General features: G+C 46.7%; 1 pseudogene; it reads left to right on the plus strand.

The window, feature by feature from the left end:
- LOC136480974 (probable LRR receptor-like serine/threonine-protein kinase At3g47570) overlaps window positions 1-19,669 on the plus strand; it is a 33,475-nt pseudogene extending 13,806 nt beyond the window's left edge.
- The last annotated feature ends 6,862 nt before the right edge of the window (window positions 19,670-26,531 follow it).

Below are 26,531 nucleotides of genomic sequence, written 5' to 3' on the forward strand. Positions count from 1 at the left end.
TCCGGTAGCTAAAGTTGGTGGAGGGGAGAGACTGGACGGCCGCGTGGGCCAACGCCAACTCTCCTCCCAGTGTGACAATAAAGTCCAGGTCACCGAAACGCACGTGTGCGCCCGGGATCCAGCTGATTGTGTGGTTAGCCATCCGAGGCCTGATTTGGAACGCGCAAAGTCCCCTACCTGGTGCGCCAACTGTCGGTGTTTCGAACAAACATCGGCTGGTAAATTTATGATTACTGCGCGTTAGGCCCGGATGGTGCACTAAAGGACACAAGGTTTATACTGGTTCGAGCTGCACGTCCCTACGTCCAGTTTGCTGCTGCTGCTCGTGTTATTAATACAGAAAATGGTTCGTAGTAGAGGTACAAACAGTCGAGAGAGGGACGAGTCCTAAGTCTCTGATGGAATGATCGAAAAGGTCGCCAAAAGCTTGGTCGCTGCTCAGCTGTGTGTGAAGCGTTGTGTGTTCAACTTATCTGTTATGAGTCGATCCCCTTAGTGAGGGGCTCTGTCCTCCCTTTTATAGACCAAGGGGGAGCAGGTGTTACAGATGGGACAAAAACCAGAAGCCAAGAAGCCCCTTCGAAGGTGTTGGGCCCTCCTTTTCCGCTGAGCCAGCCTTGCTGACATGGCCAGATGGTGTCAGGGATTGGCACGTTCACGGGGTGCCCGTGTCCTGGCGACGCCATGCCCTTACCGGATCAGCAAGTGTCCCTTCCCGCCCCTCCGGGCGGCGTGTCGGACAAGGGTGTTGACCTGTGCCCCTGTGGGGAGCGGGCGGCGCGGTGACAGCACGTCCGTCACTATATAGGGCGCGAGTCTCTTTCTGGACTGTAGTGGTTGTCGTATGTCTGTGTCAGGTTCCGTGTCTGAGGGCAGAAGGCGATGCCTACAATACTATTCGAACTCTGCAATGCCGGAATGGTCTAAAGCGCCCATCCCGTCGTACCCTGGTAGTACTTTTCCTGCCACGACGCAGGGCATGGTCCATGGTGCTGTGTTTGACTTGAATGTCATGTCGTACCCTGTGCTCATCCTTATGAGGGCGCAGGGTGTACTTGTTGGGCGAGGCAGAGCCCACCCTCGGTCGTCGGGCGAGGTGGAGCCGGCCCTCAGCCATCGAGCGAGGCGGAGCCCGTCCCCGGTCGCCGGGCGAGGCGGAGCCAGCCCTTGGGGGTCGGGCGAGGCGGAAACAATCTTCCATTGTTCAGAAAAGAAGCGTAGAAGCATTCTTGTCTGACCAGAAGCATCAACGTTCGATGGTTATTAGTCCCACCTCATTGGGTACCCTGGTATTAGGTCCCCAACAATTGGTAATCTTTCTTCCCTGGCTTTCGTACTGCTTTCTTATAACAACTTACAAGGAAGGATTCCAGAGAGCTTAGGTAAGCTTAAAACCCTACAAGCACTAGACCTCAGATATAACAACTTGTCAGGCACCGTTGCACCTGCACTTTATAACATCTCCTCTCTTACTTTTGTTGGACTTGGGGCCAACCAACTTGTCGGTACGCTTCCCGCCAATATCGGCAACACCCTTACAAGCATCACACAGTTGATATTGGAAGGGAGCAGGTTTGAAGGTCCAATTCCAGCTTCACTGGCCAATGCCACAAATTTGCAATATCTAGATCTCGGTAGCAACGCATTCATGGGTGTTATTCCTTCACTGGGATCCTTGGCCTTGTTGAGTTACCTAGATCTAGGTGAAAATAGGCTTGAAGCTGGAGATTGGGCTTTCATGTCCTCTCTAGTGAGCTGCACCCGATTAAAGAATTTATGGTTAGACAGAAACAACCTCCAACGTATAATGTCCACTTATATCACCAACATCCCAAAAAGTTTAGAGATCTTGGTTCTAAAAGAAAACCAATTCACAGGTTCTATACCATTAGAGATAGGAAAGTTCACGAATCTCACAGTAATTCAGTTAGATAGTAATTTTCTTTCCGGGGAAATTCCAGACACGCTTGCGAACCTCCAAAACATGTCTATTCTGACCATAACCAAAAACCAACTTTCTGGAGAAATCCCAAGATCAATTGGGAAGCTAGAGCAGCTTACTGAACTTCTTTTCGAGGAAAATAATTTGACCGGTCCTATACCTTCTAGTTTAGAGGACTGCAAACAACTGACAACGCTCAATCTTTCTTCCAATAGCTTGTACGGAGGCATTCCACGGGAACTGTTTTCGATATCTACACTTTCTGTTGGCTTAGACTTGTCCAATAACAAACTCACTGGAGACATACTGTTTGAGATTGGTAGATTGATCAATCTGAATTCACTTAGTCTTTCCAACAAACGATTATCAGGTGAGATCCCCTCCACAATTGGTCAGTGCCTTTTTCTGGAGTCACTCCACTTAGAAGCAAATAATCTGCAAGGAAGCATCCCAGATTCTTTCATCAACTTAAAAGGCATCACTGTGATGGATCTTTCACAGAATAACTTGTCTGGTAAAATTCCTGAATTTTTTGAGTCACTTAGCTCTTTACAGATTCTAAATCTATCCTTCAATGACCTTGAGGGCCCTGTCCCTGGAGGCGGCATCTTTGCTAAACCAAATGATGTGTACATCCAAGGAAACAATAAGTTGTGTGCAAAGTCTCCAGATCTACAAGTACCACAGTGCTTGACATCAAGACCCCAAAGAAAGAAGCATGCCTACATTTTAGCTGTTCTGGTTTCACTTGCTAGTGTAGCTGCAGTCACAATGGCCTGTGTTGCTGTCATTATTTTGAAGAGAAGGAAAGGAAAGCAACTAACCAACCAGCCATTAAAGAAGCTAAAGAATTTCTCATATGGTGATTTATTCAAAGCAACAGATGGTTTCTCTCCTAACAGTCTTGTTGGATCTGGAAGGTTTGGATTGGTATACAAAGGTCAATTCATGGTTGAAGAATGTGCAGTTGCCATAAAGGTATTCAGGCTTGACCAATTTGGAGCACCAAGTAACTTCCTTTCTGAATGTGCGGCATTGAGAAACATTCGCCATCGGAATCTCATAAGAGTGATTAGTGTATGTTCAACGTTTGATCCAACTGGAAATGAATTCAAAGCACTCATTCTTGAGTGCATGGTAAATGGTAACCTAGAAAGCTGGCTCCATCAGAAAGAGTACACAAAAAGCACGAAAAGACCATTGAGTTTAGGCACACGAATAGCAATAGCTGTGGATATTGCTGCTGCATTGGACTATCTTCATAATCGATGCACTCCTCCTTTGGTACATCGTGATCTGAAACCAAGCAATGTCCTTTTGAATGATGAAATGGTTGCATCTCTCAGTGATTTCGGTCTTGCAAAGTTTCTTTCTGTTGACTTTTCAACTGGATTCAATAATTCATCGACTGCTGTAGGACCAAGAGGATCTATCGGTTACATTGCACCAGGTGAGCACATGTTTCACTCTTGCTTTTTTAATCAGAATGAATTGTACTTATGTATACATGATATTTGTCCTGTAAATGATGCATTGACATCTCATCCATATTTTTGCCAATTTTCTGAAATAGCTAAGTGGAGGACTTTCTTATTAAGTTTTACACAACATTGCAGAGTATGGTGTGGGGTGCAAAATCTCTGTTGAGGGTGACATCTACAGCTATGGAATTATTCTGCTGGAGATTATTACAGGAAGGCGACCAACTGATCACATGTTTAAGGATGGAGTAAACATCCGCAACTTTGTGGAGTCATCACTTCCACTGAATATCCATAACATTTTAGAACCAAATCTCACTGGATATCATGAAGGTGAAGACGGAGGACAAGAAATAGTTGAAATGCAGCACTGTGCCATGCAACTCGTAAATCTTGGTCTAAAATGTTCTGAGATGTCACCCAAGGATTGGCCAAGAACAGAGGAGGTTTATGCTGAAATCTTGACCATCAAAGAAGAATTTTCAACATTGTGCTCATTGGAAGTGTATCTACGATACTGTAATTCACATAGTACCTCTGTAGCAGTTGCACTTTGCCTATAGAAAAAGATTTGTACAAGGCAGTTCATCAAATAAATATGTAGTCAGGGACAAGCTTTAGTACTTTTCCTAGTATAGGAAACTGGTGCAGTACATGGAAACGGTACTAAGTGTCAATCCTGGCTATAGTACTAAGTGTGGTACTGGGAAACAATACCAAGTGTCAATAACAGTACGCACAACCGCTTCTTCCACCGCATGTTTAGTTCAGAATCACCGCATGTTTTTATGTAACCCCTAACTCCCTAAGTATCACAAACCAATTGTGTGATGACCTAAAAATTTGAGGCCTTTAGAATAACTTGAACTCCATGTGAAACATTAATGACTGATAGAATTAAACTAGTGATGTTATACTAGCCCACAGTGTTAAAATCAACACACTTCACCCCCATATAATATATAACCAAAGTCTTAGTTAGAAACAGCAAAGCATGATGCCCTTTTTTCGAGCAATAACTGATGAAATAAATTGAATGCTCTCGGTATCTATATAACATGTGTTTCAATCATGCGTTCCCGGCCTCCCACTTTGCATTTCATAGCACATATTACCTATCTTTCAGTATGCAAAAAAGCAAGATGACCAACCTTCTCTGAAATTTAGAAAACTGAAGAACAGAACAAATTCGATCGAACAAGATGCCTGATGAGTGGAGGAGAAGTATATTGGTACCGATCTACAAGAATAAAGGGGATATTCAAAGTTGTACGAATTACCGGGGAATTAAGTTGATGAGCCATACTATGAAGCTATGGGAGAGAGTTATCGAGCATCGCTTGAGAGCAATAACGCGGGTCTCTATGAACCAATTTGGTTTCATGCCCAGAAGGTCAACCATGGAAGCCATTTTCTTAGTAAGACAAGTTATGGAGCGGTATAGGGAGAAGAAGAAGGACCTACACATGGTTTTTATTGACTTGGAGAAGGCTTATGATAAAATACCAAGGAATGTTATGTGGTGGGCTTTGGACAAACATAAAGTCCCAACGAAGTACGTCGGGCTCATTAAGGACATATACAACAATGTTGTGACTAGAGTTCGAACAAGTGATGAAGACACGGATGACTTCCCGATTAGGATAGGACTACATCAAGGGTCAGCTTTGAGCCCTTATTTGTTTGCTTTAGTGATGGATGAGGTCACAAGGGAGATACAAGGGGACATCCCTTGGTGTATGCTTTTCGCAGACGATGTAGTGCTAGTTGATGAAAGCCGGACAGGAGTGAATCAGAAACTGGAGTTATGGCGGGAGACTTTGGAGTTCAAAGGTTTTAGACTCAGTAGAACTAAAACTGAGTATATGAGATGTGACTTCGGCACTACTACTCGGGAGGAGGAAGATGTTAGTTTGGAAGGTCAAGTAGTGCCTAGGAAGGATACATTTCGATATTTAGGATCAATGCTACAGAGGGACGGGGATATTGATGAAGATGTTAGCCATAGAATCAAAGCAGGGTGGATGAAGTGGCGGCAAGCATCTGGTGTCCTATGTGACAAAAGGGTACCACAGAAGCTAAAAGGCAAGTTTTATAGGACGGCGATTAGACCTGCTATGTTGTATGGTGCAGAATGTTGGTCTACGAAAAGACGACATGTTCAACAGCTAAGTGTCGCGGCAATGCGTATGTTGCGTTGGATTTGCGGTCATACAAGAAGGGATCGAGTTCAGAACGATGATATACGTGAGAGATTAGGGGTAGCGCCAATTGAAGAAAAGCTTGTCCAACACCGGTTGAGATGGTTTGGACATGTGCAACGGAGACCTCCAGATGCACCGGTGCGTAGTGAAATCCTAAGTCAGGATAGTAACGTGAAGAGAGGCAGAGGAAGACCGAAGTTGACTTGGGTAGAGGCAATAAAAGGAGACTTGAAAGGATGGAATATACCCAAAGACTTAGCCTTAGATAGGAGTACTTGGAAGACAGCTATTCACGTGCCTGAACCTTGATTGCTTCTGATGGGTAACTCTAGCCTACCCCAACTTGTTTGGGACTTAAAGGCTTTGTTGTTGTTGTTGTTGTTGAAGAACAGAACAAAATTTCACATAACTGAACAACACCATACCATTTTCACTAAACAACAACCTCTGAACTACAATGTCAATTCCAATAAATAACAAAATCATTCATATAAATGCTGTACTATATCCTAGCATTGAAACCGTATTTTGGGAGAAATGTGATGAAAATTAGTATGCACATGGGGGCCTTCCAAAAAAAAAAACTATGCTCAAATGTTGATCTTTGTAAACTGTTTTCTTTTCCTTGGTTGTAGCCTACTATCTATCTGACTCTACTTTCAATTTGTTTCACTGTGGGTGTGGGGTATGGACTCCTTTTTCTTTGAAAAATGGGAAAGTAGTGGACAATTTCAATCTGTATAATGGTACTAGTGCTAGACCTCTAGTTGCAACGACTGACAGCATACAGCAGTAAACCGTTTTATTTGGAATGGGCCATGTAATCAGCATTTTGTAAACCTGAAGCAATGTGAACCCGTGCACTCTCCTCACTCGACAGGTAGGCTGCTCCCCTCATACTGAAAGGTCGCAGCAGACCCTGTACAGTGTAGTAGGCATGGACCAGCCAACACCTTTCTCAACCCATATTACACCAAACAGAGAGGATTGAACATAATGATCATCATCAAAACATTAAACAAATTGCAGGGCATTGACAAGACTAGAATTCTGAATACCACTCCTAGCAACAAACCATGTCATGTCATTATTATCCTACTTAGGGGGTGGGGGAGAGCAACAGAGCTGGTGTAAGATGGGAAACATCACTATCTCTATATCTACTTTCTTTCTCTAGTGCTAAGCCATACATGGATTTCTTAGACTGAAATATAACTAACAATATTTAAAACTATGTAGTACAGAATTTTTATGAGGTACTGCAGCCCTTGCTGTTTATTAGAAGACAGCGGCCACACCAGTTCATGGAGTTCTCAGGATGAGCATAATCTCCCAAAAAAGAAACTAGCTTAATTAATTTTCCCTGTCCATTAAGCTGCATTCTCTTCCCCCATGTAGTTTCAGAAACCAACACTATGGTCCTAGCTACTTCTCACATAGCGAAGCAAATTCAACACAGCAAGCTAGCTAATCGTCAGTTGGAATCTCAAAAGCAAAGGAAAATCTCAAGGCCACTGACCTCGGGGCCGGCGGCGCGTCGGAGGCACAGAGCAGGGGAGCCGGGGCATTCGTCAGGGCCACGGGCGTCTTCCTTTCGGGCCTCCGGGATCGGGTGCGCTGGCCTGCGGCGCGCCACGCGGGCGTGGGCTCGGGTTCCGCTCCAAGGAAGTCGGCCGGAACTCGGCCCTCCTCGCCGGCGCGGCTCTTCGCGGGCATGTGAACACGGGCGGCGCCGAGCAGAAGCTGGCGGCACAGAGCAGAGGCAGGGGAAAGCTGGAGGGTGAGGGTTTGGTGTGGGCTTTTGGCTTACATGGGCCAAGTTTTTACCCAAAGTGATGTGTCAATATTAGAGCATCTCGTGTAAATCGTAATGATTTCTACCGTGGGCTCGCACGGCAATAGCAAAAGTAAACCATGCTAACGATGCTAACCATACTAACCACAAGAGAGAATTATCTATTTGACACTGAAATAAATCATTGTTTCGTATTTAGCACTTGAAAATTTAAATTTTCTTATCTGGCATCAAGTTGAAATTTTCTTTCGTAAATAGCACTGTCGTCCATTTAGGACAGTAACGGTGTAAGTGACCGGCAAAAAGACATGAATACCCTTGTTTGCAACAGAAACCCATGGTGCCAAATAGGGAAGTTCAAGTATTTTCGTATGGACGCTATTGCCCTCAACTACTTCCCTCATCCTAGTCACTGACGTGTAGGCCCCACTTGTCATCCCTTTCCTCGGCTCGTCTGCGTGAGAAAGAGAGCAGAGAAGACCAAGAAGAAGCTGCTCGCCTGCGTGCTGCTGTGCCGCCACCGGACGAGAAGGCAACTGCGCCATGGCCGGCGAGCGCGCGAGAGCTTGCCTCCACGCTGCTGTCGAGCCGCCGTCGGTCTCGCGCACAGGGGCTAGGACGGCCTTGCCGGCAACCGGAGCTGGCGCAGGCGGCGGCTATGTCCAGGCAACACACGGAGGATGAGTGAATCGACGACACTCCACATGAGCCGGCCGGAATCAAAGAAGAATTGACGGCGCTGCACATGAGCTGGCCGAAATCGAAGAAGATGGTGGCGTCCATGGAGTTCTCACCCAGCGCCGGTGACGCAGCCCATGATTCGGGAGGTGGTGAGGTACCTGGATGGCGGTGAGGCTGGCCGTAGCTGCTCGTCGTCCGCCGCTGCGGCCACAGCTCCGGCAATGGAGTTTCGGCGCACTCGCTCTGCCTACACTGTAGGCCTCAAGCTGCGGCCATGGCGCCCGTGGAGATGTCCATGCCAGAGTATCACGAGGGCGCAGCCAAGGCCCCAGCACGGGTACGCAGCTCGTCGAGCAGAGGTCGGGGGCAGCCTCCCGTGGGGTGGCCTGCTCGCGCTCCGGTCATGGAGCCAGGGCAGTCTCGCACAGTAGCACAACAGAGCTAGGGAAGAAGGGCGCAAGATGAGGATTACCGACCTGCAAGGCCATGCCTCTACCCTGCCCTGCACCGGCCGCACCATGCCCTGGTAGTAGATCGAGATGGAGGGAGAGGGAGAGGGGAGGGGGGCCGCCGCGACGCGCCACCTCGCCAGAGGACAGCCAGCGTGGCGGGCCTATACGGTGCGCCAGCATCGGGAGAGGGGGGAGAGAGAGAGGCGGCGCGACGACGGCACGCCATGCCGAGCCAGGCTCGCCCCGCGCTGGGGCCCACGGCCACGCGCAGCGCATGGAGGTCGCCGCGTTCGGAGCCCGCCACAGCGCCGCTACCTCGGGAGAGAGAGGGTGAGGGAGAGAGGAATGGGAGGTGATGGGAGCAGCTGCTACGGCAGCGGCGGCTGCATGGGTGGCGTGGAGGGAGGTAGAGGCGTAGCGGCGTGGGAGTCTTCTGTGTATCTAACAGAGGGGTACATCGGACATAGGGAAAAAAACTGACATGGTCAAATCAGTCAACTAACAGATTGATCAATGAAAATGGACGGCAGTGCCATTTATGAAAAGAAATTTTAACTTGATGTCAGATAAGAAAGTTCAAATTTTTTAGTGCCAAATACGAAACACTGATTTATTTCAGTGTCAAATAGATAATTCTCCCCTAGGAACATAATCCTATCACTCACATTACTCATTCTATACATAATAAATTTGGGGCATTTTCATTGCTACTAAGTATATACAAGTGAAAACAAACTGCACAATAGGATTTTATGTGGGCTATCATATATAATACTAATAAGGCAATGCCATTCTGAGATAAAGATGGTGCACTATAGTAACTTGGTCTCTATCAATCATTGTCCAGTCTGACGGTGTTAGGTGATGATACCTTCGAAGTCGAGTTGGACTAAGGCTCCAGCTTGTGTGGGGCGTCCTTGCTGGTCTTCTCCGTCTCCACACCTTCCTCCAAGTTCCTCATGACCCTCTCCAATGTTCCTAAATAGGATAACATCATTAGGTAGTTATCTATTCTCAAAACTATGCAAACGATCGCTTAAGAACGAGGTCACCTATAAATTTAGTTGTCACATTCTCGAGCTCGAGTCATTGGACCTTGCATAACGGTTGGAGGATCAGCGGGTGCATCCGAAGGAGGTATGTCCTGATTACCACCGGAGTTATATCCGGTGCCTACCAAAAGCCTCCAAACACTTAGTTTTTCGCCCCTTTTTCAAATGTGCTAACTCCTCGAGTGTTTCAACAACTTATGCATGCTCGATCATGTCATATCGCTGCCAGGTTGTGGTCTGAATTGGCAGCGATAGCCGGCTTCACTGCTCGATCAGTAGGATCCCAATCATTGCCCAGATCCTAGGCTTATGACACGACAGTGAAATCAGATCAGTTCCGGCTCTAGCGCAACTGGTAGCAACAAGCCAATAAGGATTGTCTGTTATATAGTAGGGGTGATTAGGATTAACCTTCAACGTCTTTTTAATCAGGCAGTTACTACACGCTAGTGTAAATTACCGGCTTCGGGGCATCGGTCATCCCACCAAGCGATGGTTCATAGTGTATATAAACCTGATCAGTGTGAATGGGAGAAGTGGAGTCAGTAGTGACCTATATCATTTTCGGCTCAATCATTTTCATTCTCTTGTTCTCGATTTACATACTAATTTACATACTCAAACAATATCTATTTAGGCACAGTCCGCAGTGACCTATATCAAAGCCAGTGTGTACACCGAAAGAATACTAATGTAAAGTGCAGAAAGAAGAGTAGATATCGTAATCATTCAAGAAAGAAGGCAGTGTATATTTGACGCGATATAATATTGATATAATTCATCTTTCAAAATACAAACTAGCTAGTACAGGATTATTGTAGTAAACCTTCAATATATAGACACTCGCATACACTGAATTTGGATCCTCGATCGGTTTGGAGAAGGTCCAGTTTATTTATGCTGATCAGCGATATATTTATAATGGACCAGTATGTTATTACTTTTTGCACAAACTGCTACTTTCAATTTGTTTCACAGTGGGTGTGGGGTATGGACTCCTTTTTCTTTGAAAAATGGGAAAGTAGTGGACAATTTCAATCTGTATAATGGTACTAGTGCTAGACCTCTAGTTGCAACGACTGACAGCATACAGCAGTAAACCGTTTTATTTGGAATGGGCCATGTAATCAGCATTTTGTAAACCTGAAGCGATGTGAACCCGTGCACTCTCCTCACTCGACAGGTAGGCTGCTCCCCTCATACTGAAAGGTCGCAGCAGATCCTGTACAGTGTAGTAGGCATGGACCAGCCAACACCTTTCTCAACCCATATTACACCAAACAGAGAGGATTGAACATAATGATCATCATCAAAACATTAAACAAATTGCAGGGCATTGACAAGACTAAAATTCTGAATACCACTCCTAGCAACAAACCATGTCATGTCATTATTATCCTACTTAGGGGGTGGGAGAGAGCAACAGAGCTGGTGTAAGATGGGAAACATCACTATCTCTATATCTACTTTCTTTCTCTAGTGCTACAAGCCATACATGGATTTTTTAGACTGAAATATAACTAACAATATTTAAAACTATGTAGTACAGAATTTTTATGAGGTACTGCAGCCCTTGCTGTTTATTAGAAGACCGCGGCCACACCAGTTCATGGAGTTCTCAGGATGAGCATAATCTCCCAAAAAAGAAACTAGCTTAATTAATTTTCCCTGTCCATTAAGCTGCATTCTCTTCCCCCATGTAGTTTCAGAAACCAACACTATGGTCCTAGCTACTTCTCAGATAGCGAAGCAAATTCAACACAGCAAGCTAGCTAATCGTCAGTTGGAATCTCAAAAACAAAGGAAAATCTCAAGGCCACTGACCTCGGGGCTGGCGGCGTGTCGGAGGCACAGAGCAGGGGAGCCGAGGGATTCGTCAGGGCCACGGGCGTCTTCCTTTCCGGCCTCCGGGATCGGGTGCGCTGGCCTGCGGCGCGCCACGCGGGCGTGGGCTCTGGTTCCGCTCCAAGGAAGTCGGCCGGAACTCGGCCCTCCTCGCCGGCGTGCCTCTTCGCGGGCATGTGAACACGGGCGGCGCCGAGCAGAAGCTGGCGGCACAGAGCAGAGGCAGGGGAAAGCTGGAGGGCGAGGGTTTGGTGTGGGCTTTTGGCTTACATGGGCCAAGTTTTGACCCAAAGTGATGTGTCAATATTAGAGCATCTCGTGCAACACTGACTGACAGGTCTTCTATTCTCTAATATAATATCTTATATATTCTTTATTACTAATTGCCTGCAGATCGTAATGATTTCTTTATTACTAACCATAGGAACAATCTGGTACAGAATCCTATCACTCACGTTACTCATTCTATACATAATAAATTTGGGGCATTTTCATTGCTACAAATTATATACAAGTGAAAACAAACTGCACAATAGGATTTTAAGTGGGCTATCATATATAATACTAATAAGGCAATGCCATTATGAGATAAAGATGGTGCACTATAGTAACTTGGTCTCTATCAATCATTGTCCAGTCTGACGGTGTCAGGTGATAATAACTTCGAAGTCGAGTTGGACTGGGCCTCCAGCTTGTGTGGGGCGTCCTTACTGGTCTTCTCTGCCTCCACACCTTCCTCCAAGTTCCTCATGACCCTCTCCAATGTTTCTAAATAGGATAACATCATTAGGTAGTAATCTATTCTCAAAACTATATGCAAAGGATCGTTTAATAACGAGGTCACCTATAAATTTAGTTGTCACATTCTCGAGCTCGAGTCATTGGGCCTTGCATAATGGTTGGAGGATCAGCGGGTGCATCCGAATGAGGTATGTCCTGCTCACCACCGGAGTTATATCCGGTGCCTACCAGAAGCCTCCAAACACTTAGTTTTTCGCCCCTTTTTGAAATGTGCTAACTCCTTAAGTGTTTCAACAACTTATGCATGCTCGATCATGTCATATCGCTGCCAGGTTGTGGTATGAATTGGCAGTGATAGCTGGCTTCACTGCTCGATCAGTAGGATCCCAATCATTGCCCAGATCCTAGGCTTATGACACGACAGTGAAATCAGATCAGTTCCGGCTCTAGCGCAACTGGCAGCAACAAGCCGACAAGGATTGTTTGTTATATAGTAGGGGTGATTAGGATTAACCTTCAACGTCTTTTTAATCAGGCAGTTACTATACGCTAGTGTAAATTACCGACTTCGGGGCATCGGTCATCCCACCAAGCGATGGTTCATAGTGTATATAAACCTGATCAGTGTGAATGGGAGAAGTGGAGTCAGTAGTGACCTATATCATTTTCGGCTCAATCATTTTCATTCTCTTGTTCTCGATTTACATACTAATTTACATACTCAAACAATATCTATTTAGGCACAGTCCGCAGTGACCTATATCAAAGCCAGTGTGTACACCGAAAGAATACTAATGTAAAGTGCAGAAAGAAGAGTAGATATCGTAATCATTCAAGAAAGAAGGCAGTGTATATTTGACGCGATATAATATTGATATAATTCATCTTTCAAAATACAAACTAGCTAGTACAGGATTATTGTAGTAAACCTTCAATATATAGACACTCGCATACACTGAATTTGGATCCTCGATCGGTTTGGAGAAGGTCCAGTTTATTTATGCTGATCAGCGATATATTTATAATGGACCAGTATGTTATTACTTTTTGCACAAACTGCTACTTTCAATTTGTTTCACTGTGGGCGTGGGGTATGGACTCCTTTTTCTTTGAAAAATGGGAAAGTAGTGGACAATTTCAATCTGTATAATGGTACTAGTGCTAGACCTCTAGTTGCAACGACTGACAGCATACAGCAGTAAACCGTTTTATTTGGAATGGGCCATGTAATCAGCATTTTGTAAACCTGAAGCGATGTGAACCCGTGCACTCTCCTCACTCGACAGGTAGGCTGCTCCCCTCATACTGAAAGGTCGCAGCAGATCCTGTACAGTGTAGTAGGCATGGACCAGCCAACACCTTTCTCAACCCATATTACACCAAACAGAGAGGATTGAACATAATGATCATCATCAAAACATTAAACAAATTGCAGGGCATTGACAAGACTAAAATTCTGAATACCACTCCTAGCAACAAACCATGTCATGTCATTATTATCCTACTTAGGGGGTGGGAGAGAGCAACAGAGCTGGTGTAAGATGGGAAACATCACTATCTCTATATCTACTTTCTTTCTCTAGTGCTACAAGCCATACATGGATTTTTTAGACTGAAATATAACTAACAATATTTAAAACTATGTAGTACAGAATTTTTATGAGGTACTGCAGCCCTTGCTGTTTATTAGAAGACCGCGGCCACACCAGTTCATGGAGTTCTCAGGATGAGCATAATCTCCCAAAAAAGAAACTAGCTTAATTAATTTTCCCTGTCCATTAAGCTGCATTCTCTTCCCCCATGTAGTTTCAGAAACCAACACTATGGTCCTAGCTACTTCTCAGATAGCGAAGCAAATTCAACACAGCAAGCTAGCTAATCGTCAGTTGGAATCTCAAAAGCAAAGGAAAATCTCAAGGCCACTGACCTCGGGGCTGGCGGCGTGTCGGAGGCACAGAGCAGGGGAGCCGAGGGATTCGTCAGGGCCACGGGCGTCTTCCTTTCCGGCCTCCGGGATCGGGTGCGCTGGCCTGCGGCGCGCCACGCGGGCGTGGGCTCTGGTTCCGCTCCAAGGAAGTCGGCCGGAACTCGGCCCTCCTCGCCGGCGTGCCTCTTCGCGGGCATGTGAACACGGGCGGCGCCGAGCAGAAGCTGGCGGCACAGAGCAGAGGCAGGGGAAAGCTGGAGGGCGAGGGTTTGGTGTGGGCTTTTGGCTTACATGGGCCAAGTTTTGACCCAAAGTGATGTGTCAATATTAGAGCATCTCGTGCAACACTGACTGACAGGTCTTCTATTCTCTAATATAATATCTTATATATTCTTTATTACTAATTGCCTGCAGATCGTAATGATTTCTTTATTACTAACCATAGGAACAATCTGGTACAGAATCCTATCACTCACGTTACTCATTCTATACATAATAAATTTGGGGCATTTTCATTGCTACAAATTATATACAAGTGAAAACAAACTGCACAATAGGATTTTAAGTGGGCTATCATATATAATACTAATAAGGCAATGCCATTATGAGATAAAGATGGTGCACTATAGTAACTTGGTCTCTATCAATCATTGTCCAGTCTGACGGTGTCAGGTGATAATAACTTCGAAGTCGAGTTGGACTGGGCCTCCAGCTTGTGTGGGGCGTCCTTACTGGTCTTCTCTGCCTCCACACCTTCCTCCAAGTTCCTCATGACCCTCTCCAATGTTTCTAAATAGGATAACATCATTAGGTAGTAATCTATTCTCAAAACTATATGCAAAGGATCGTTTAATAACGAGGTCACCTATAAATTTAGTTGTCACATTCTCGAGCTCGAGTCATTGGGCCTTGCATAATGGTTGGAGGATCAGCGGGTGCATCCGAATGAGGTATGTCCTGCTCACCACCGGAGTTATATCCGGTGCCTACCAGAAGCCTCCAAACACTTAGTTTTTCGCCCCTTTTTGAAATGTGCTAACTCCTTAAGTGTTTCAACAACTTATGCATGCTCGATCATGTCATATCGCTGCCAGGTTGTGGTATGAATTGGCAGTGATAGCTGGCTTCACTGCTCGATCAGTAGGATCCCAATCATTGCCCAGATCCTAGGCTTATGACACGACAGTGAAATCAGATCAGTTCCGGCTCTAGCGCAACTGGCAGCAACAAGCCGACAAGGATTGTTTGTTATATAGTAGGGGTGATTAGGATTAACCTTCAACGTCTTTTTAATCAGGCAGTTACTATACGCTAGTGTAAATTACCGACTTCGGGGCATCGGTCATCCCACCAAGCGATGGTTCATAGTGTATATAAACCTGATCAGTGTGAATGGGAGAAGTGGAGTTCAATCATTTTCATTCTCTTGTTCTCGATTTACATACTCAAACAATATCTATTTAGGCAGTGTCTGCAGTGACCTATATCAAAGCTAGTGTGTACACCAAAAGAATACTAATGTAAAGTGCAGAAAGATGAGTAGATATCATAATCATTCAATATATTACAACAACAACAACAAAGCCTTTAAGTCCCAAACAAGTTGGGGTAGGCTAGAGTTGAAACCCATCAGAAGCTATCAAGGTTCAGGCACGTGAATAGCTGTCTTCCAAGCAATCATTCAATATATTGATCTTTCAAAATAATTGATATAATTCATCTTTCAAAATACAAACTAGCTAGTACAGGATTATTGTAGTAAACCTTCAATATATAGACACTCGGATGCATACACTGAATTTGGATCCTCGATCGATTTGGAGAAGGTCCAGTTTATTTATGCTGATCAGCGATATATTTATAATGAACCAGTATGTTATTACATTTTACATGGCAGACGATGGCACGGCGGGGTCACCAGTCTTGGTCCGCAAGGAAGTGTAGGATCTCCCCAGCCACCTGCACGTGGACCCAAAAGCAGGCCGTCAAGTATCAATTGCTCTTGCTCATTTTGTTAAACAAAGTTGTTCATCACAGTTCAACAACTACAAAATTGATAGTATTTTCTATTTTAAATTGTCTGTGTGACTGCTGGGCATTTGGAACCATGATAAACCATACGGTTGGAGCTGCTTATGCTAGGTCCTTTTCTTAGGCTCTGTTTGGATTGACCGGATAAACTTCAGCTGCTAAATTAGTTTAGCTGCTAGGGATCCAAACAGAGACAGCTAAAACTCAGCTAAACTTTAGCTTGAGGCTAAAATATATACCATCTGTTTAGTTGTTCCAATCCAGCTAAAGCGTGAGTAATGACAAAATCGCCCCTCTTTTTTCCGTGTCCATATTGGGCTCAACAAAACTAAGGGCAACATGGTAAATAAAAACCAATTATTTAGATGATCCAAACAACCACAGCTAAACTTTAGCTAGCCAAATTAGCTGGCAAAAGTTTAGTTAGTGTGGATCCAAACAGGGCCTTAGATGGCTCAACAGATGCTAGCTATAGCTATGAGAAACATTTCCTAAATGGTTCTAAACAAATAAACATGGGAATAACTATATTATTATAGATGTTCCAAAAGAGAATGTTCACTACTATGCCAATTTTGTTTCCCGGATGCAGCTCCATCAACAGTCATCTCTATAGAGACCTCCAGGGGGTAGGAACCATACTGTCTCTAGAAATACAAATTCATAGACTGCTAAGATTTTCAAACACTTCTAAAATATCCTAAATGGTTCTAAACAAAAAACATTATTAGGATAACTATGTTGTTCCCTCCATCCTAAATTATTAGTTATTTCAACTTTCTTAGAGAGTCAAAGTATCTCGAGTTTGACAAAATTTATATTAAAATAATAACATTTATGATACCAAATAAGTATCATTAAATTTCATTAATTATATTTTTATAGTGTACCTATTTGATGTCATAAATTTTTGTAATTCTCTCTATAATTTTGGTCAAACTTAAGATTCTTTGATTCTCCAAGAAAGATAGAATGTCTTATAATTTGGAATGGAGAGAATATTGAACTACCGAATGGTTTTAGTCTTTTTATTTACTTTTCTGTTTTTATTTCACCCGATAATCAGTTACATTTTCTATTGAGATTCTTTGACCAAAGTAAACACTGATATTTGCTACCCATAAGTACGCAAAAGCGGATCTACGGCCCAGGCTGCCCATGCTGCTGCCCTAGTCATGCATAAGCAAAGCTACTTAATAAAAGGTGTAGAATTTATACAGTTACAAAAGATTATAACTAATTTAGCTAAGTCAGTCGAAATCAATTTCTGGATCTGCCACTGTGTATTTAAATGTCTTATCTTATCTAACCCATTTTCTTCTTTGATCTTACTCTTATACCCTATAAATGTGTATCTTAAGATTTATGGTGCATATGGCCCGACGAAGTGGACACATAGAGAGTATGTGATCATACCAGACCATCTAGGATAGTACGTATGTCAAGTATACTAGTTATACTTATTTTATGTACTACTATCACGGTATTATAACAAATTAACAATATACTCACTCCTTTCCAAATTAGAAGACATTTTGGCATTTTTATATACATTGTTTTTATTATGTATCTACATAGTGTATATTTAGGTGTATAGCAAAAACTATGTATCTAGAAAAAGTCAAAATAACTTATAATTTGGAATAGAGTACTAAAAAATGCAAGCTCCATTGAATTTTTTCCATGTAGTACGATTTGGAGTATCTTAAAATGAGCATATGAACATATTAAAACTGATAAATGAGCATGTACCCTTAGGGAAGGTGATTTACTAAAGATGGGAGAACATACTCTAAAATACTCGATCTGTTCCAAGTTATAAGATTTTGAATTTTCTAGATATATTATTTTTATTATGCGTGTAGATATAATATATATCCGGTATTTCACAAGGCGTCGCTCCGCGGCCGCCTAGGTACACTTATGCGCTAGGCGATGGGGTACCACGGACCCTAGTGGGGTAGGCGGTATCTTTGCAGCGCCAATTGGCCACAACAGCTGGACATGCCATCCCTGGTGGCCTTATGTGCAGATCTGGCAGCAGAGTGGCGGGGGAGGAGGTGGGAACAGCGGGCTGCTATAGGGGATCGAGGAGGCATGGATGGCGGGCGGCAGGGAGATGTGGACATCGGGCAGCAATGGCAGGGACCACCGGCGGCAGCGGAGATGGGAAACAGCAGCTACACGGCAGCAGAGATGGTAGACGTGGCTAAGAGGAGGCTGGAGGTGGCGCAGACAGAAGGGAGGAGTCTGGCCGCGACAGAGAAGGGAGCAGTTGCGCGACAACAGAGAAGGAAGGAAGAGTTGCGCGAACGGGTGTGTGTGTGGCTGGGAGGCTCAGTTTTCCCCACCGCGCGCCGCTAGGGTTCGCAGCGCCGCCAATCCTCCGCGACTCCCCGACGGCGCAGACTCACCCAGCCCCCATGACTCCCCGGTGGCGCGGACTTGCCCGCCCCCCACGGCTCCCCGGTGGCACGGACTCGCCTGGCCCCGCGACTTCCTGGCGGCGCGAACTCCCCCAGCTACCGCGTCCTGTCCCAGTCTGCGACTTCCCGGCGACGCGAGTTGATGTGAACGCCCGCGCGCTCTGCTCCAGGTCTGCCTCAGCTATCTGCTCCAGATCTGAGCACGAGCTGATCTGAATGCGACAATATACATCTGGGTCATACTTTTGCCTTCCCAGTCTTTCTAGTTGCTAGTGGTATGCATGTCAGTTAAGGATACGTGTGTGTGTGGCTTCTTGAGAATTGACAATTAAGGATACGTGTGTGTGGCTACTTGAGCATTGACGCTTGTCTGATGACTATGTTTTGCTGAAATTGTAAATTTATATATGACAACGATACTGCTGATGGTGTTCACCGATGATGAAGATGATTTTTTGGAGCAATGGTGGGAGGAAGAAGAATCAAATGATGATGATTTGGTGGCGCTGTTGCTAATTCTTACCAGGATCACTAAATGATATCAATGTACTTCGAAGGTCTCCCCTTTTTCAGCGACTAACTTCAGGAACTTCACCTCTAATTGAGTACACTGTGAATAGCAATAAGTACACCATGGGTTATTATTTGGCAGATGGGATCTATCCTTCTTGGCCTACATTTGTGAAGAGCTACAGAAGTCCACAAGGTAACAAGAAGTATCACTCCACACAAGCTCAAGAAGCGGCCAGGAAGGACGTTGAGAGAGCATTTGGTGTTTTGCAGTCACGCTTTGCCATGATTAGGGGTCCTGCAAGATTTTGGGGCAAGGATATGCTATGGTACATATTGACAGCATATGTGATCATGCATAATATGACAACCGAGAATGAGAGAGATGACGCCGATGTTGGGGGAAATGACTATGATCAAGATGGGGGTGAGGAGTTGAGGCAGGAGGAATACCAATGCCTCAATCCAAATGTGATGTCCGAGTTTCTCAGGATACACAAGGAGACTGAAGATAAAGAGGGGCATGAGAAACTCCGAAACGATCTTGTGGAGCATTTGTGGGCACGACATGGCGCAAGTTAATTGTTTTGTTCGACTTTATGTTTCATGATTATGTTATTTGATTTGCAAACATGTTATGGATTATGTTGTGATCGACTATCATTAAATTCGGACAAAATTTGTGTTTGAATTTAAATTTAAACATTCATTTTTTTATTTATAATTTTATTTAGGTATGGTGCTTTTATCGTTATTCATTATAGTTTAAATAAATTATTATATAATATAATGTTTTCCAATACATATGCATATAGTGTGTGAGAAAATAGAGGGAATTAAGAAGTAGGGGGCCTTGTTTTGGGGGCTACTACTGGAGTTCAGTCCAGAAAACAGGCCCCCCAATAGTGGGGGAGCACCAAAATGAAAAGTAGGGGCCCTGTTTTGGGGGCCACTGCTGGAGTTGCTCTAAGGTCTTGTGGGTAAGGTGGGCTCTGTTTTGAAGGACCTTTCTATTTTTATGGCCTTTCTGTCCATGTCTCTAATTTCTTCATTTTTTCATGTAATATATAAATGTGTAAAATGCCTAGAAAACACCTTGCAAATGCCTAGGTGGGCCTAGGCTCTAGACGGAGGGTCACGCCTAGTTAGCGCCTAGTGTCTGGTACAACCTTGTACATATCTAAAGTGCATAGCAAACCATGTATGCGGACATTTCGGTGGCAACGCGGCAAACGCGACCCGTGGGGTGTGTTGTCAGCGCCCGAGGTCTCCGTGTTGTCGTCGCCAGTCTGAGGCTGGGGATGCGGCATACCCACCATCGCTGGGATCAATGGGGCTCAAATATCTAGCGGTGGATTCAGGAAATATTTTAGGGGGGGCTGAACAACACTGCTGCTCGATCTTAAGTCTCTGCCCCCCTACACTATAGAACTTTATCTAAAAATTTATAGGGGCTCCACATGAGGTTCCACTGCTCCGGTATGGGTAGGGGGGGCTCGAGCGCCCCCCCCCCCCCCCCCCCCCCCCCCCCCCCGCCCCACCGTTGGATCCGCCCCTGCTGATATCAATTGTCAGATCACCGCTGGCGTGGTTGCTGCCAGTGAGCTCTATTGTCAGATCACCGCTGGCCCTCGATCGGCATACTCCCTCCGTCCCATTGAGTTTGTCGTTTGAAAACCGTGCCCCCCTCATAATCCCGGTTCCCGAGCGACAAACTCAATGGGACGGAGGGAGTATGCCGATCGAGGGCCCAGGAGAGGACGACGCGACGTCTGTAGATCGAGTTCAGACGCTCGTCGTCGTCATGCCTACTAACTGGAGCCCCATGCACGGCCAATCCATGCCATGAAGATGGACGCAGCGTTACCAATGGGCAATGGCCGTGGTCTGCGGGCAAGGCAAGTCAAGTCAAGTCGACGCCTGTGTTGAGCTGTGAGCTCATAGGCTTATCTAGAGTTCACACGATCCTCACCATGCCTACTGCCTGGCGCTCCATGGCCCATCCATGCATGTGGAGATCCACCCATGTGCAGACGCTGGATCCTGATGCACCTGACCATCGATGTGTACGTGTTGATCCCAGATTGTACCAGCACGGATGCACTGCTGCTCATAGCTACTCACCATAAATACTTACTCCCACCGTAAAAAAAGAATATAATTATGAAATCCATGCAGTTTAAAGTAGCTAAAGGTTTATCAAGTTTATACCAGTCAAACCGCTGCGTCCATGAAGCATGCATTTCAACCGTATATTTGACCTTGAAGCTGACAGAACTGCCACACGTCCAAAGAGCGCACTTCTGTTGAATGGTCAAATTAGGGCGTGTTTGGATCTGATGACTAAAATTTATTAGGTGTCACGTGAGGATATCGCATGGGGTGTTCAGATACTAATAAAAGAACAAATTACAGAATCCATCAGTACTCCACGTGTCGGTGCAGAAAGTGACCAACTAGTAAATATTTGTAGTTTTGCCGTACGTTGTGATCGGAGGTGGTCTAGCACTCAATGACGTAGGGTTTATACTGGTTCAGGTAACGTGCCCAACGTCTAGTTTGAGTCGGTCGGTCACTTTATTCCTGAGCCCAGGTGCTTGAAGTTTACAGTGGGGTTACAAACGAGAAGGAGAAAGATGGGGTGTATGAGAGGTCCGGTCGGACTCCGGTCGGAAGGGCCGAGAGCGACAGGAGCTCCGTTATGAGCTAAGTGTTCAAGCATGTGCCTGAGGTCCGAACCTAGCGGTTATGTGGTTGTGAGCTAGTGAGCGTGGTCGATCTATTGAATCTGGGATGACTTGTAAGAACTTGAATCAACTTGGGTTAACTGAGTCTATTGGGAGAGAGCGCATCCCCTTTTATAGATGAAGGGGATGGCCTTACAAGTGAGAGGGAAAGAGTTCGTATGTTTCTAAGTCTTGTAAGTCTTGCTGCCTACGACGGCGGGTACAGAACGACTGTAGATGCCCACAACACTGTTGACGTCATTGTTGAATGTCAGATGCATGTGGGAGGTTTGTGTCATCTTCTTTGGGCGCGGCAGACGTCGGCGCCCGCCATACTGTTGATTCCAGGAGGCATGCAAGGGGTTTTACCATGTTCCCGGAATAGTAAAAGCCGGCGCCCACAACACTGTCGATGCCTAGAGGCATGTGGGGGGCCTTACCGTAAGGGAGTTAATGGCGCCCACAATACTGTTTGTGTTAGGGCGGTTTGCATAGTACTGTTCCTACAGGTGTACAGGGTACGGTCCCTGTCATCGTGGTTTGACTTGTGCGCCTTGCCTCGCTTTCTCCATTCATTTCTGGTCCCTTCCGAGCTGGCGTCCCCGGTCAGTTGGTCCCAGTCAGCTCTGGCTACGCTAGTCGTAGAAGAGCAGTGGGCAGGGTTTTGGCGTACCCCGGTCGGAGATGTGGGGTCAGAGTCGGAGGTAGTGCTTTGCCAGGTCTTCCGGTCGGAGAGGCCGTCCGGAGGTGGCTGGATTCGGAATGAGCGCTCCGGTCGGAGAGGTGGGCCGAAGTAGGAAAAAACAGGTGCCGCTCATCCTCGGCCAGACCTTCCGGTAGGTGACTGGACCACCCTTCTGGCCTGTCATTCAGATACTTGGGTCGGCCCATGAGTCACGCGTTGTCTGCTTGGGCCGAGCCTTTGTTGGGAAACCGACCTGCGAGGGACCCCAGGTTTATGAACCCGACAGGAGCCCCCAAGCCCCCGGGCGATTCGTGCAGAATTGTCTAGGGGGTTTTTGCCTTGATGGCGGGTGCGCGCGAGCGCACCCACGGGTGTAGCCCCCAGGCGGTTCGGGCATAACCGTCTAGGGGTTTTTTCGTGTTGCCAGCGGAGGAGGTTTCTGTTCTGTCAGCGGGTGCGTGCGAGCGCACCCCCGGGTGTAGCCCCCGAGCCCCCAGGCGATTTGGGCAGAATCGTCTGGGGGTATCATCAGTGAGTGTGTGTGCATGTGTTTCTTAGTCGAGGTGGAGTCGTTCAACAAAGGCGTCGTTTTGTGTAGCCGAGGCATTCTAGTATTGGGATTGGGCAAAACAGAGATCCTGGCGTCGGTGAGCGCCGTGGGATCGGGCCAGTCGGAGTCGTGGATTCTAGCGTCTGTGCGCGCCGTGGGATTGGGTGAGTCTGAGTCATGGATCCTGGCGTCGGTGCACGCCGTGGGATCGAGTGAGTCAGAGTCATGGATCCTGGCGTCGGTGCGTGCCGTGGGATCATGACAGTTAGTTTTTAGGGATCGGACGAGACGGAGCTCGCGGGTCCTAGCATCGGTGCGCGCCATGGGACCAGGCGAGTCAGAGTCGTGGATCCTGGCCTCGGCGCAGCCTGTGTAGCCAAGGTAGTAAGTTTAATTAGTTTAGGGATCGGGTGAGCCAGAGCTCGCGGATCCTGATGGGGCGAGTTCGGGGTCGTAGACCCGGTCGTTTGGCGTGCAGTCGGAGTGTAGCTAGATGGAGCGAGTTCAGGGTCGCAGACCTAGTCGTTTGGTGTGCTGTCGAAGCGTAGCCGGATGGGGCGAGTTTGGGGTCGCAGACCCAGTCGTTTGGTGTGTAGTCGAAGCGTAGCCGGATGGGGCGAGTTCAGGGTGGCAGACCCAAGTGTTTTGGTGTCTTGAGCCCCTGAGCCCTATTGGGCCTTTAGTAGGGGTTGGTTTTGACTTATGTGCGTTACCCTATCCTCAGTTCCTCATAACCGGAGGGGCTGAGTTTTATCGCTTGTCCTGATCGCTCAGGCTCGAGTGACGTGCTCGGTGAGTTCGCTAACGGGTATGATCGAGTGGAATCCGGGTCCGTCGTTCATGACGTGGTCAGCATAGCCCTCTTGTGACATTCCACTGCTCCTTTACCTACAACCTAACAGATGCCTGGGTCGTTTCGGTGACCGACCCGGGTGGCCTAATGGCCTCCTCTCGATGGAGATTCTGTGGGCTTGGCAGAGGCTTAGGATCGAACGAGAAGGTTGAGATGACCCTGTCTACCAGACTGGGCGAGGGCCACACGGGGCTCATCTATGTTTTTCTCCCCTGGCTCTGTCGTTGCTCATGTCGAATGAGGCACCTGCCACTTCGTGATACAACATGAAACGTTGTGATGCATTTCGCTGCACGTGCGATGCTTAGTTCCTAAGCCCCCGGGCGGTTCAGGGCCCGAATCGTCCGAGGGGCACGAGTGTATGGAATGACTGCACGTATGGATGTATGAAATGATTTATAAAGAAATAGAGGGGGTCGGTAGTGTTACCTTGATGACTCGAGTGACGGGGTTTGGAGAGCTCTAGTCGGAAATGTCCGACCGAGACATGTGCTCGTCGTTTGTGACGGAGTCGGCATGGCCCATATGGGGCATCCCTTTGCTCTCTACCTGTCTGTCGGTGTGTTTTTCTAAGCCGTTCGATCGGCTTAGGAACCCCGATGGTCTCTCTCGGCAGAGATCCTATTTTTTGGTTTTTCCAAGTCCCGTCTGAGGAGGCGGAGAGCTTCCTGCGTGTGGTGACACTTCGGTTTCATGTTCTGTCATGGGATAGTGTTGGGCCATACCCAGGCCATGTTTCGCCTCACCAGGCGGCATTCCGTCTAACCAAACATCGTTTTGTTGGTCAGCGTGCATCCCTATGTCCCATCGTTTTCCATCCGCATTGAATTGGGGAAAGGAGAGAGTTTTTTGCTCGGATCTTTTGCCCCTCTTTGGCTGTCGTGTTTCTTCCTTAAATAGGGGGAGGGAGAGGGCTCTCTGTCGCAGTCCTTTGCCTATTCTCCAACTGTTGTCTCTTTTCCTTCTTCCTCCTCATCGAGAGTGCCTATATGCCACGACAGTTCCTGAATGAGAGAGGGGGTGAGCGAGGGGGAGTACTTATAGATCCTTTCGTGAATCCAGAGCGCGATGTCGAGCTAAAGGCTGCCTAGGACGGTGCTCGCTATCTTTGCCTGAGAAGGGGTGGCCTCCGTCGAAGGGGGTGGCGTGCTGGATTTATCTGCGAGGCCTTCTTCGGGGTGGAGCCATGGGAGGACTTTCTCTGGTGGATCTTCACCAGGTGAGCTTTGTCAAAGGGGAAGTTGCTTGGGATCATGCCGGTGGCGGATTCTGTGCCTACAGCTGCTCAGGTTGGCCAGTTCATAAAGTTTAATGAGATCTCTTCTAGCTACGGCGACCATAGCCCAGTGGCCATGTCCCCGCCCAGGAGCTTCCTGGACTACATGAGAAGGTCATGAGCTCCATGCTCCTCTACTGAGCATCTATGGCTACGATGCCCTTGAGGTACCCGTTGCGCTCGCCGAAGTCGAGGGAGTGGAACCGGGCAGGTCCCTTGAGGTACCCGTTGCGCTCGCCGAAGTCAAGGGAGCGAAACCGGGCTAGGTCCCAGCGGTGGTGTTCTGGCGGCGTTCAGGCGATGTCGTCAAGCAGCTGCAGTAGTATTTGGAGTAGTAGAAAATGTAATAGTTGAGATTTGTGGGTGAGTTTCCATGTGAACAGTTTTTTTGTATCAATGAATACATGGTACTACTTTTATGATAGAATCACTATCCATTCCTTGTTTTTATCCTAGCATAGCTATTGTTTTTGTCCTTTCTTTTTTGCACCTGCCCGTTAGTTCCGTAGGCTACAGCTTTTTTAAGAACCTGGGGATGGCCCGCAGGGCTCGGCTGCTCATGACCGTAGGTCATGGCGGGATGCGTTCGGTTAGGGGTAGGAACATAGTTACGTAGGATAATCAAAGGAAGAGGAATGTGCTTCCTTTCGGGGATGAAGTTGTTCACCACGTGATGGTAAAAAAGGGAGTAAAAGAGAGGTAGTATTCAGTAATGTATCCTCATGAAGACCTCGAGCGAACCGGGCTGAATGTGTTTCGGGCTGGGGCGCTTTTCAGGGGCAAGTGCTAACTAAAAAGCTGTAAGACCAAATTTAGGGGGAAAATGACGTAGTTGTTCAATGTTCCAAGTGTTGGTGAGAACGTTGACGTTGTTGTCCTCCAGTCGGTAGGTGCCCGATCGGATCACTTCTATCACCGTATAGGGTCCTTCCCATGGTGGAGAGAGTTTGTGTTTTTCCTTCATTGATTGGGTCCTCCGATGTATGAGATCGCCAACTTCAAGTATCCTCCCCCTGATCTTCCTTTTGTGGTGCCTGCGAAGAGTTTGTTGGTATCGAGCAGAGCGGATGATGGTTGTCTCGCGGGCCTCCTCGAGCAAGTCGACTGTGTCTTGCTGAGCCTCCTCGGCTCGGCCTCAGTCAAAGGCCTTCACTCTTGGGGCACCGTGGTTGAGGTCGGAAGGCAGTACTGCCTCTGCTCCGTAGGCCAGGAAGAAAGGTGTGAACCCTGTGGATCGGTTCGGGGTCATTCTCAGTCTCTAGAGGATCACTGGGACCTCTGCAACCCATTGCCCCGCGTATTTGTTGAGTCGGTCGAAGATACATGACTTGAGTCCTTGGAGGACCATGCCATT

Source organism: Miscanthus floridulus, chromosome 9, assembly GCF_019320115.1.
Source record: "Miscanthus floridulus cultivar M001 chromosome 9, ASM1932011v1, whole genome shotgun sequence".
Taxonomy (NCBI): Eukaryota; Viridiplantae; Streptophyta; class Magnoliopsida; order Poales; family Poaceae; genus Miscanthus; species Miscanthus floridulus.